Below are 12,944 nucleotides of genomic sequence, written 5' to 3'. Positions count from 1 at the left end.
GAGACTGGCCTGGACTTTTCTTTTTCTCATGACTTTTCACTTCTTTATTTGTCCCTTGTCATAAATGTCATTGCCTTGAAGAATGACCCCAATGATGAAATGACCGTTCCTCATTATGATCACGATCTCTCCCAGTGCATGGCCTTTCTTCCGCTAGAGTTATCAAATATGAAGCATATGCATTACTATAAAGGCATTTGTGGAGTTGTTTTGTTAATGGTTCTCTGTTTGACTCAAAGATCCATGAAACTGAGCACTGTCACTGTTCCTTCTGACCCTCTCATCACCAGAACATGCAGGCACTCAGCTGCTGAATGAATCAGTCACATAGTAGGGTATGTTGTGCAGCAATTTCCCCTCCATAAAGCACTCTGCCTTCCAGGGAGCCCTTAAAACTCAGAAAGTAAACAACTCAAAGGCCCCAGGAAGTTCCTGAAACTGTCCAGATCCACTAGGTCCCCTTCTCCTCCAAGCATATATAAGGACTGCACAGAGATACTCTTCAACAAGCTGAGCCAGCCAGAAGAGACAGAGATCAGTTGAGCTGCCTAGAAGGGACACTCTCCAGCCTATTGAGCTGCCTGCAGGCAGTGCAGAGTGCTCCAGGTTTCCAGTTTTGTGAGCTGCTACCCGGGTTTTAGTGATGCAGATGTCTTTAAGCTATTTCTATTCCTGTAAGTGGCCCCTCATCCACACTCCCATAAGTAACCCAAGGAAAACTCATTGGTTCAGCATGTTAGACTATGTGATAGTCTCAGTTTGATGTGTGTGTTCCCTATCTGGGGTGAATAGATCTTTGTTGGTACAACAGTCACAGTAAAGATTGCTGCATGGTACTGACATCAAGGAGATGAGGGAAAGAAGTGTGGCTGAAAATAAGTGAAGGAAACCACAAGTTAATGTGTTTTGTGTTCCAGTTCTCTTTTGCCCCAATTTAAAAACATCCGAAACAAACAAACTGTCCAGGATCGGCAGCACAGTCTTGTCTGGAAGGACCAGCTCCTGGTTGGGGTATAAGTCAGAGTTCCAGCTGGCCCCGAGGGCATCGGGAAAGACAACAGAGAGCCTTAGACACAGGACGACTCCGAGTGCTTCATTATTCTACTGTGAGTGGCGGGCACCTAACCCTGGAATTTACCCTCTTCTTTGTTTCCAGTCAAATCTGAAGCTAGACAGAGAATATTTAGGGCCTTGTGAGGGTTTTGCTGATGTAAATTTCTAAGGCAATAAAGTAATATTTTATTAATATATACTTGTTCTCTGTGTAAAAACTCTTGGAGTTTCAAGGCTTTGAGGCATTAAAAGAACAACCATTTTATTAGACAGTATCTTTACTCGGGCAAAGAAAGCTCAGGGTGGGGGTAGAATGACATGCTAGAAAACCCAAGTAGTCTTCCAATGGAGACGCCACAGCCCACCGCCTCAGGCTGCTGTGGCTCTGTGACTGGTCCCACCAGCCACCCCTTACCTAAGACTCAGTGTTCTGCCTGCCAGCCCTGTTTCCACAGAGCAAAAGGCTGGCACCAGAAGTCGGCCTCAAACAGAAGACAGCCCATAGGCAGCCCACACCCAAACCTGTATCCACCACATTACTCACAGGACCCATAGGTGAATGCGGGGTCTGGAAAGTGTGACGTCAAGTAAGAAATACATATTTAAAGACCATCTCCACAAACAGAAGCATAAAGTCACTGTGACACCTACCCCCGCCCCCCCAGTGTCTCATCCGCAGTGAAAGAGGATTAAGGAGCAGGTGAAGGCTGAGGGCGGGCGGCTGGGGGAGAGGCGAGAGATAGGAAGGCCAATATAATTCACAAGGAAACTGATTTAAAGTTTTGCTAAGATTTTTACGGCTGTATATTTCTCAGTTACAGCTTACCTTTAGTCTTATTTACAGTTTTGATTAAATCTATACTTGGGTTATTTTCCGTAGTGTATAGAAATATAGTTTTATGTAAATATTTCTTAGGGAGATCTGTAAAAGTGTCTCTTGTAATTGATATGACGTTTCACAATCCAGAGTCGGTGTCTCGGGATCAGAAGCCCATTCTCCGCTTAATGGTCGGCAGCAGTCCACACTGATATTTGCTACATTTTAATTATCTCTTTATCTGCAGTCACGAGACGCTCTGATTTGCCCAGACAGGAGAGCTGGGGAGTCATATATTTGAAGGCACTGGATAATTTCTATTCTCTCTGTCTAAAACTTTTCTCTTCCTTTGAGTCATTGGGGGAAGAGAGAGAAATCTTAGCCCGACTCTTCCCACCTCTGAAAGCTTCCATTCCTCAGCCTGCTACAGACGCTGCTTGGCCATAAAATTGAAAAATGCAGCCCATGCCAGCACTTGCATATTTATACCCAGAACACTGAAAATAAATACATAAAAGTCTAATAAGTCAGGTGTGACGCTGCGAGGCTTCACTGGGAACCGTTGCCGTTAGAGAGATGGTGTAGCCAGAACCACTTGCTCATGGCTTGTGCCCACGTTAGCTGTGTCTGAAGACGAGGAAGTAAGGGAGTCCTCTAGTCATGTGCGATTGTGACTGTGTGTGTCGCTATCCCTCTTTCCAATTCGCTGTCCCAAAAGTGTCACACAGTTCAGGACAGTCGATCCAGAGTTGGGGGCAGGAGCCTGGCATGATGAAAAGATAGAAGCTTGACAGGACAGCTTAGTGTTAAGTCGTCTCCAGGTGGACACGAACTTCCCCACAGATACACAACCAACCACTGCAGGTGTTGATGAGAATCGCTGTGGAGTTAAAACCATCCCCTCACTGATCCAGTCGTAGCTCCTATGGCAAGTGCCCATCGCTTGATAACTTTCTCCCTGGGCAGCCCATCAAGGAACAGGCTAGGATCCTTCCCAGCCTCAGATTCCCACAAGTCTTTCGTAAACAAGAAATTCAGGTCAGCGTGAGGCAAGAGAGGACCCAGACAGCTCCCCTATCCACCACATCCCTAATGTTCTCCTCTTCCTCAGTAGGGCTGATTGGGGGGAGGTTCGGGGATCACACAGCCCCACCTGACTCCCCCACGGTGAAATGGCAGCTCCACTCCTGAGTGTGGTGAGTTAGCTGGGTCCAGGAGTTCTCGCATGCAAAACAGGAACAAACTGAATCCTTGGCTTCTGCTCTCTGTGGCATCACATTTGGTAGGCAGCCTGGCACAAGCAGGCTCTTGAGAAATGTTGGTGCTTGTTTCCTTTCCCGGGGACCCTAATCACAGTCAGAGAAACAGCACAGATCACACAGGTCTCAACAGTGCGAAAGGTGCCAACCCCTTCTTCAACGTGCATTTGAAATGTCTAGCATGGTATTCAGATGGGATGGTAGCACTGGGCTATAACTGATCTTTAGACCTGGGTGGATATAATTTAACAATGAACAGTGCCTGAATGCATCTCCACGTGTTCTACCTAAACAAGGACTCAGTGCATATGGGTACAGGTGCCAACATCAGCCCAACATGCCAGAAATGGCCTGGTACTACCTAGTTTGCCCCAAAAAGCAGAGAGTCATCAAGTCAAATGTGAAGTGGCGTGGTTGACATGTAAAATGTCCTTCACAGGCTTGTGTATCTAAACACGGATACCAAGTTGTTAGCCTTGTTTGGTGGCCGTTATTCAGGAAAGGGAGCCTCACTAGAGGGACGTGGGTCACAGAGAACATGCTAGCCCACTTCCTCTCCAGGCTGCACTTCCTGATCTACTGAGATTTGAGCAAGAAGCTGCCATTCATTCCTGACACCGCAGAGCCCCTTGTCACCATGATGGACTTCATTGCTCAATGAGCCAAAATAAACTTCACCTCTGTCTTAGGGTTCCTATTGCTGTGATAAGCATCATGACCAAAGCAGCCTGGGGAGGAAAGGGTTACTGAAGCTCTCAGGGTACAGGGCATCATCAGGGAACTCAGGCAGGAGCTCAAGGCAAGAACCGGGAGGCAGGAACTGCAGCAGAAACTATGGAGGGGAGTCGGGCGATGGTGGTGCAGGCTTTAATCCCAGCGTTCGGGCGATGGTGGTGCAGGCTTTAATCCCAGCGTTCGGGAGACGGTGGTGCAGGCTTTAATCCCAGCATTCGGGAGGCAGAAGCAGGCAGATCTCTGTGAGTTTGAGATCAGCATGGTCTATAAGAGCTAGTTCTAGGACAGGCTTCAAAGCTACAGAGAAACCCTGTCTTGAAAAAAGAAGAAGGAGGAGGAGGAGGAGGAGGAAGGAAGGAAGGAAGGAAGGAAGGAAGGAAGGAAGGAAGGAAGGAAGGAAAGAAAGAAAGAAAGAAAGAAAGAAAGAAAGAAAGAAAGAAAGAAAGAAAGAAAGAAAGAAAACTATGGAGGGGTGCTGCTTCCTGGCTTGTTCCCCATAACTAGCTCATCCTGCTTAGACAGCCCAAGCCAACTTTTCCAGGGGTGGCAACACCCTCAGTGGGCTGGGCCCTGGCACATTAATTATTAATCAAGAAAACGCCCCCATAGACTTGACAATAGTCCATTTTGTGCTGGCATTTTCTCAGTTAAGGTCCTCTTTTCTCAGATTACCCTAGCTTCTGTTGAGCTGACAAAAAAGAAAAGGAAAGGAAAGGAAAGGAAAGGAAAGGAAAGGAAAGGAAAGGAAAGGAAAGGAAAGGAAAGGAAAGGAAAGGAAAGGAAAGGAAAGGAAAGGAAAGGAAAGAACTAACCAAAGCTGATTTGGCCACAATCATAATACCCTAGGTATCCTCTAACACTTGTTTATCATTTTTTTGTATGATACAAGAACTAAGTCACTGTGTGAAAAACTGGAGAATTCTACTCCTGTGACTTGGTCATCTGCTGAGTCCCCACAGTGGGTCCAGCATAGTCACCCTGGCCTCAGCTGTGTGTGTGTGTAGCCTCCTGACTCTCACTGCTTTGTTTAAGTCCTGGCTCACCATCCCCCAGCCTTGTGACCGTGTGCAGGGTGTCAATCTCAGCATGGTCTACAGTCTCATCACCAGTAAAGTGGTTGCACTGCTGGCAACTCAACTGGATTCACATGCAGTTGGTGAACAGGACTGAATGAGAAAAGAAATTAAAGATCATCCTGCAATAATCTTTACTGCATCTTCTCTCACCTAATAGTCAATTGCACAAGACTTTTGTGTGTGTGTGTGTGTGTGTGTGTGTGTGTGTGTGTGTGTGAGAGAGAGAGAGAGAGAGAGAGAGAGAGAGAGAGAGAGACTGTCTCTCCTTGGCTAGGTACTTCTGATTCTGGTAGAATATCTGATCACAGAGCCCTAACAATCCAACCATTTTGGGTAACAAATGTGTGCTACTAATTCTGGCTTTTTAACATGGGTTCTAGGGATGAGACTTGGGTCTTCAGAATTGTACATCAAGCATTTTACCTCCTGAGTCATCTCCCCGGCCCCACAGTAGATTTTCAGCATATTATTGAAGGGTCTTGATGTGTCAGCAGCAGGATTAATCTGTATTCCCTAGGACTAGCTCAAGAAAAACAACAGAGGCAGAAGTCAATTCCTAGGAAGAAAGCAAGCAAAATAAGCCTGACTTCATCTAGACTTTATCAGGAAGGCAGGGCTCAGAGTGTCTACAGTACTGGGGACCCACTATTAACGTCAAGATAATGGGGCTTCTTTCATTTCAAGTCAATCTGAAGTGGAAAATATTTTTACACAAAGCATGGTAATTTATGCAGCCAGCCCATAATGAGCAGGTTCAATAACAGATAATTATGTGGAAAGTACTTAAATGCTAACTATGTACTTTTAAAATGTTGCAAAAGTGGGTTCATAATTAAATTATAATTACAAGTAAAAATCTACACAATGATTATTCCCCGAGAAGCTCGCAGAGTCTCATTTCCAGCCTTGTGTGCAGCTCCTCTCACACTCGGATTCATTCCTTTGTTGGTGGCTCCGTTCTGATCTGATCCGTTTTGCATGATGGATTCTTAAATTTAAAATTAACTAAAATTATCTTTCCGATTACTAATTACCATATACAATGATTTTAAATAGAGAGCCAGGTTGCCATTAAAAATGAGTTTGTGAGCATATAAGTTTGAAAGTTTGGAAGATTTACACTCTAGAAAATATTGTATGATCACCTAATAGAAATTAAACTACAGACAAGGGCTGAGAAAGTTTCAAAATGAGTTATTAAGTATGTATGTGGAAAAATACAGCCAGCGGTGATGTGGTAAAGTCACAGAAATTTCTAGAACTCTGTTCTACTTATAATGCAAATAGTTTCTAGGGGATGGGACATGTCTCAGCTATATAAAGAAAAATGAGATACTAACTGATTCATAATCCTAAAGAAAATGCATGTGTGTGGCTACCTTCAAGGATGACTGGACACAGACCTGAAATGACATCACTGAGATTCAAGACCCACCATGCTTTTCTCTGAGGTCACTTTTTTCTCTCACACAGCCTGTGTCCTCCAAGCTGAGGAAACTCAGTGGCTATTCCACCAATGACTGGCAGGTCTCTCAAGAATCTCATTGGTTGAATGAGATCATATGTTTTCTTCTCTGAACCAGTGTCTGTGGTAGCAGCCTGATGCTAATCTCTGATTGGCTACTAGTTACAGTGGCCCCTTGTGGAAGGCGTGAAGGACTGACTGTGTTGGCATGGGCAGGCCTGTGAAATTCTAAAATACAGCTAATATTGCTTCTGGAGAGGTAAAGAGATGCCTGAGCAGCAAACACTTCCCTGGATGAACAGGCAGGTCACACTGCTCCCTCTCCTCTTCCAGCTCCTCTCCATCCTGCTTCAGAATTCAGAAATGCTGTCCTCATTTACACGTGTGTGTATTTCAAGTCTGTATTGACACGTATCAACCATACATAAGTTTCATGATATTTTCCAAAGGCGTTTAATTTACTTTGATCATATTCACACCCATTTCCCACTGTTGCTCCCCACACTCTCCCTAGCCCCATTACCCCCACTTCTCCTTTTCTGCTTATTTTGTTTTCTGAACCAGTGGATTTTATGGGGGTTGTTTACAGGAGCTTGTGTGATGGCATATTTACAGGTGCATGAAAAACCCATCAGGGACCACACCACTCATGAAACTGTCTCTCTTTTTCCCACGAGTCAGCCATTATTCCATTCAACACACTCTTGCGAATGGTACCAGGAACTCACGTGTTTACTGCTACGTATCAGCAGCTTTGCCGCTAAATTCTTGCCTACAGAATATGCAAATCCCACACAGTATGGAAGAAATAGCAAACGGAGCTTCTCTCACTGGCCTGCAGCTCATCAAGTAAGCCAGGCTGGCTGGTCAACGAGTCTCAGGGATCCACCTAGATCAGCCAGGCTCCCCGTGGATCTGCTTTCCAGTATGGGATTTCAAGCACACAGCATCCCTTCCAGCCTTTATACATGAGTTCTGGAGACCAGAGGCAGATGTTTCTGCCAAGAGTCATCCCCCATCCCCTCTCTTAAGGTCAGCTTAACTTCGTCCCCTGACTGCTCGTCTCACCATTCCCTCATCTGGTTTTCTCTCCCCTAGTTCCCCAGCAGCCTGTTTTATTCTTTCTCTCTCTTAGCTCCTGACTGGATCAAATGGTCTCCCTGAGAAGGACCTCCTCCTCTCACCTTCCTCCAGGAGCCCACCTCCACCCTCCGGAGCTCACCCTAGGACTCCTGGACAGACCAGATCACCCACTGAGCCATTCTCCTCCCTCTGTGGTAGCTTTCTTTTTGATATTTCTTTTTATTTTTTGTTATGTGTCTGTATGGGTGCCTATATGCATTGGAAGCATTGTATCTTCTGAAGCCGGAGTTACAGGAAGGTTGTGAGCCAATCAACATGGGAGCTGTGCCTAAAACTCAGGCTCTTCTCAAGAGCAGCATGTCGTCTACTCTCTTACTGACTGAACCATCTCTCCAGCCCCCATCGCACCTTTCTGTCTGTGTGATTATTTATTGTGACTGGCTCCCTCATCTCCCTCAAGACTGCTTCATGTGTAAAGAAAGCCACAGTGACCAGGACTGGCTTATATCCAATTGATTTGTTGGCCAAAGGAGTCCCATAGAAATCCTCAAACAACCCAGCCTGTTGCCATGACAATAGGTTGCTCTCCACAACTGACAGCAAGATCCCATTGTTGAAGACAACATCCACACAACTTATTGAACATGGAGAGGTTGGTCTGGTATCTGCATAAAACCTTCACCTCCACCCCCCGCCCATGTTCTAGTGTCTTTGGTATAGGAAGATACTCTTCAGGCTACCAAAAGAGAGACATAAACACCAACCTAGGAACAAAACCTTCCATCTACAATCTGTCCTGCCTGCAAAATTGCTAGGGCAATGGTGGCTCAAAGATCATAGAAGTAGCCAATCTTATATCTGATTTGACTTAAAGCTATCTCCACAAGATGAAATCCATACTTCACACTGCTTGGGTGACCTAGAACCAGAGACTAGATAGCCCAGACACCAAGGTTAAAACCAAATACTACCGATCAAAAAAAAGTAACAATAAAATTACTTCTCTGATACTCACAGATCAGTGCCTTGTTCAACCATCATCAGAGAAGAGGCTTCCTCCTGGAGCAGATGGAAACAAGACTCACAGTCAGACATTACAGAGAGAAAGAGAGAGAGAGAGAGAGAGAGAGAGAGAGAGAGAGAGAGAAAGAGATCGGAACACACAGTTCTTCACAGGATGTATGCATCAAATCCGTCCCCTCGGAGCTCAGGGAATCCCCACAAAGACCAGGCAGAAAGAATGTAAAAGCCCAAGAGGTTTGAGGACACCAGGAGAACATCACCCTCTATATGAACTTGGCAAAGTGTGTATGAGCTCACAAAGACTGAAGCACCAAGCATAGGGCCTCCCCGGGTCTGCACCAGGTCCTCTTGGATATATTATAACTTCAGTTTAATATTCTTATGGGACTCCTGAGTGTGTGAACAAGTGGGCTTCTAATTCTTGTGCCTTGTCTTGGAACTCTTTTCCTCTGTTGGTTCACCTTGTCCAACTTCAATGTGATGGGGTTTTGTTTGTTTGTTTTATCTATTGTATTTTATTTTGTTATGGTTTGTTGTGATCTCTATGAAACCTAATGAGAGACATTAAAAAAAGTGGATCTGGATGGCAGGGAAGGTGGTGAGGAGTTTGGAGGAGCAGAGAGAGGGAAAAGTGTAATCAGGTTATATTGTGTGAGAAAAGAATTTACTTTTATTAAAAACGGGGGGAAGAAAGCCACAGTGTCTGGTCTGTACATGTTTGTGGAAAGTATTGATTTAGTTTTTAAAGATGAATATGCACCTCCATCCCACTCTTCAGTCCATTTTATCTTCTTTCTCTGCTCTTTTTACCGTCCCTTGACAGAAGAGCAGCTACAGCTTGTCCTGAGGCTGTGGATCCCAACTCTCCATCTGTACCCTGAGTTTAGACATCACACATGGAGTACGGAGTAGATGCTGAGGGTGATGCTGTAGATGGCTGGCTAACCAACCTCATGCAGCCATGATCCTCAGCCAGGAAGTTATACACTGTCCTTTTGGGGTCCTATAAGTTAGGGGTTGAGCCTCATTTCAGACTGGGTGCCCAACTATGGAACTTTCTGAAACTGGAAAGGGTTCCTAAACATAACACTTTTCATCTTAAAACCAGGAAAGAACTAGGCAAACGGCCGCAAGTTCAGCCTTCTGACAGGCGCTCAAGGGGACACCAATAAATAATGACAGAGACTGTGTCCCATGCTACATCCCTCAATTGCTAAATCCTAACCCCCTCCCACCCACCATCATAAGGTTATATGGTCAGTGTCCAGTTATAAAAATAGGGACTCCCAGGTGGATGTGGGGCCTCATGCCTGTGACTCCACCTCCCAGAAGACTGAGACAAGAGGATTGGTGTGAGCTTGAGGAACATCTGGGGCACATAGTGAGCTCCAGGCAAGCTTGGGCTACAGAGGGGGACCCTGTCTCACAATAAAACAGCAAACTAGACACCCAAATATAAACCCTTGAGTGGCACCCTTAGTAGATGGTCTCCCCCTGGCTCCAAAGAAAAAGTTGGAACTGGAATTATTTTCCATTTCTCGCTTGGAAATGAAAGGAACTTAAATTTCTTTCCACCAAGAGAGGGACAGCCATGTACCATGTAAAGACATCACAGGCAACTGGCGGCAGGCGTGGCGGTGGTCCTGTGAGACCACAGTGAGCTAACAACGTCCTACCAGTGACACCGCAGCTGTTGGAATGCCACATCTCTGCTCACTGTTCCCAGCTGCCGTGGCTCTAACGTCAGCACGCCTACCTTGGTGTACACCAAGGGTGAACGGTCAGGGAAATGCACCATTTCTACATGATGGAGTAGTACTCGGCCATGAAGAAAAGCAAAACAACATCATTTGCCGGAAGGCAGAGCTGGGGATTATCATGCCTAGGGAAATAAGCCAGGCCCAGAAGATAAACACTCTGTTCTCTCTCATACATAAACTTTAGTCTTAAAAAGGAAAAAGATGAAGGTAGCAAGCAGTATCATTTAGAAGATGGAGTTCTAGCAAGAGGGAGGAGAAGGGAAAAAAGTTAATGAACAAATATGTTCAGAGTACATTATACACATGCATGCAAATGTCATCACGAAACCCATAATTTTGTATTAATATATGCTAATAAAAATCTTGAAGTTATATGTACAATTACATATAATATGTAACATTGAGTATATATACTCAATGTAAATGTAGTGCATAATATATACTATATATATATTAGTTTTAACAAATGATTCATGGCTTGTATTCTTACTATATCTCTCTCCTGTGTCGGTGCAGGACAACTCAGGTCATCAGACTTGGTAGCAGACACCTTTACCCACTGAGCCATCTCACCAGCCCCACTGCCCTTACTTGAGTGTGTAAAGAATGTTTACAATGACTGACCGGCCACGCCTCTCTGGCTGCAGCCTCGTGCATCTTCTTGGTCACATCTCTTGACTGCGTGAAGAAGCCACGTGCAGCTTTGGATCTACACTGTAAGGCAGCTGCGCATATGAGCTCACGACGTTGACGGCACGTACAGGGCCTGCACGAGCTCACATCAGACAAAATCCCAGCATGGAAGCAGGGGGTCATAAAGTCCCATCCCAGCAGAGGAGGCTTTGGTCACTGAGTGCTTCTGGGCTAGGAAGAAGTCAGTTTTCTCTAAGGGTGTGGCCCCTGATAGGTCCAGCACAATCCAAGAGAAAGAAGGTTCCACATCCAAGAGTATTTGTACAGGTTAAAAAAAATAATAAGGACGCAAAGTTGGATGGGTGGGGAGCGTCTTGGTGGAGTCAGTGGAGAGTGAACAGTGATGAAAATACGTTGCATGAGATTCTCAAAAATCTAATTAAAAAGAAACAGATTTGTCACAGTAAATTACCGAACGCAGGTGTAATTAATCAAAGGTGTGGCACTAGCTGCCTTGAACTGGTTTCTCTGCCTCTGGATTTGATGGGAAAGGACTCTAGAAGAGATTTAATTGTAACAACTAATTAGTCTAGGGTTGGTTTCTGGCTTGGTCCTTAACTAAAACAAACTCACAACATGCCTTCGCCCAAGCAGCAACTGTCATATTAACAAGAGGATAATTCCTGCAATTTGGGGACGTTGTGCAAACAAGTCAGAATGACGGTTAAACCTCTGCTGATGTTCACACACACTTCATCAGACTTATCAAAACAGCAAATCAAGCCACCACTTAAAGAAAATGGCTGGGATCAGACAGCGGCTCTCATTGGAATATTCATTCACTTTGAAGAACACTCGGGAAGATTGCTTTTAATCAGCTCTAGGACACTCTAACCCCTGGGGGTGCTGGGTGAGTGATGTCATTCTGCCTGCACGAGACCACTGCCTTCACTCATTGGATGCAACATCTGTGGCAGAGGTTTGCCCGAGGACCAAATACAAGGTGCTGTCCTCCACCAAGGATGGATAGCAAACCTGGGTCCTCCTTGCCATTTTTATCAAGAAAATCATTGATCTACATTCAGACGTACGATTAGCCTGTCATCTAAGTGCTCCAAACAAGCAGGAAAAATTCATTGTGCTCAGAATTCCCTAAGAATGAAGCACAAGGGCTGGAGAGATGGCTTAGTAAGCAGTGCTTGCCAGCAAATGTGAAGGTCTGAGTTCAGATCCCCAAACACCACATGAAAAGCTAGACACGGCAGGATGGCACCTGTGATCCCAGAACTGGGGAGGCAGAGACAGGAGGGTTCCTGGTGCCTGCTAACCAAATCAGCCTAGCCAGGTCAGGAACTCAGGCACAATGACAGTCCCTACTTCTAAATGTAAGGTATAGAGAGACAGTAAAACACTTGATGGTGATGACAATATTAGCATCTGTACACACACACACACACACACACACACACACACACACACACAGAGTGACAGAGAGAGAGTGAGAGAGGCTCATACAAGTAAGAGTGAGAATTTGTGACAAGGAGCCAGACTTGGCCAACATTTTTATGAGTAAATAAATATTAAGTCTGGTTGTAGAAAATAATCATGGTGATCGAAACAAAAGTAAATATATGTATTGATCATTTAAACTAATATATTGCAGAAATGAAACTTTGCTCCAGACCCTGGATGACCAAGTTGTCTGCTTCTTTTAACTCGACTCTTGAATGGGAAGAGGAAATCTATTCTATTGCTTCATTTGGAAAAAAAAAATTCTAGTCCAGGGATTAGTAAACTACAGGTTGTGGTCGAAATCTAAGCTAACCTCAGTCTCAATTTTTAAATAAAGTTTTATTGACACAGCTGTGTCCATTCGTCAGTAGCTGCTTTCCTGAGAGAACACCACTGTGGAGTGTTGGAAATAGGACTGTTTGATCTAAAGAGTCTGAAATACCTATCTCCTGGCTCTGTAGAGAAGTTTGTCAGCACCTAGACTAGAGATTGGAGGTTCAGAAATTCAGAAGGCAGGAGTGTCTAATT

The sequence above is a fragment of the Myodes glareolus genome, chromosome 10 (genome assembly GCF_982192425.1).
Source record: "Myodes glareolus chromosome 10, mMyoGla1.1, whole genome shotgun sequence".
Taxonomy (NCBI): Eukaryota; Metazoa; Chordata; class Mammalia; order Rodentia; family Cricetidae; genus Myodes; species Myodes glareolus.
This window is presented reverse-complemented; position numbering follows the sequence as displayed.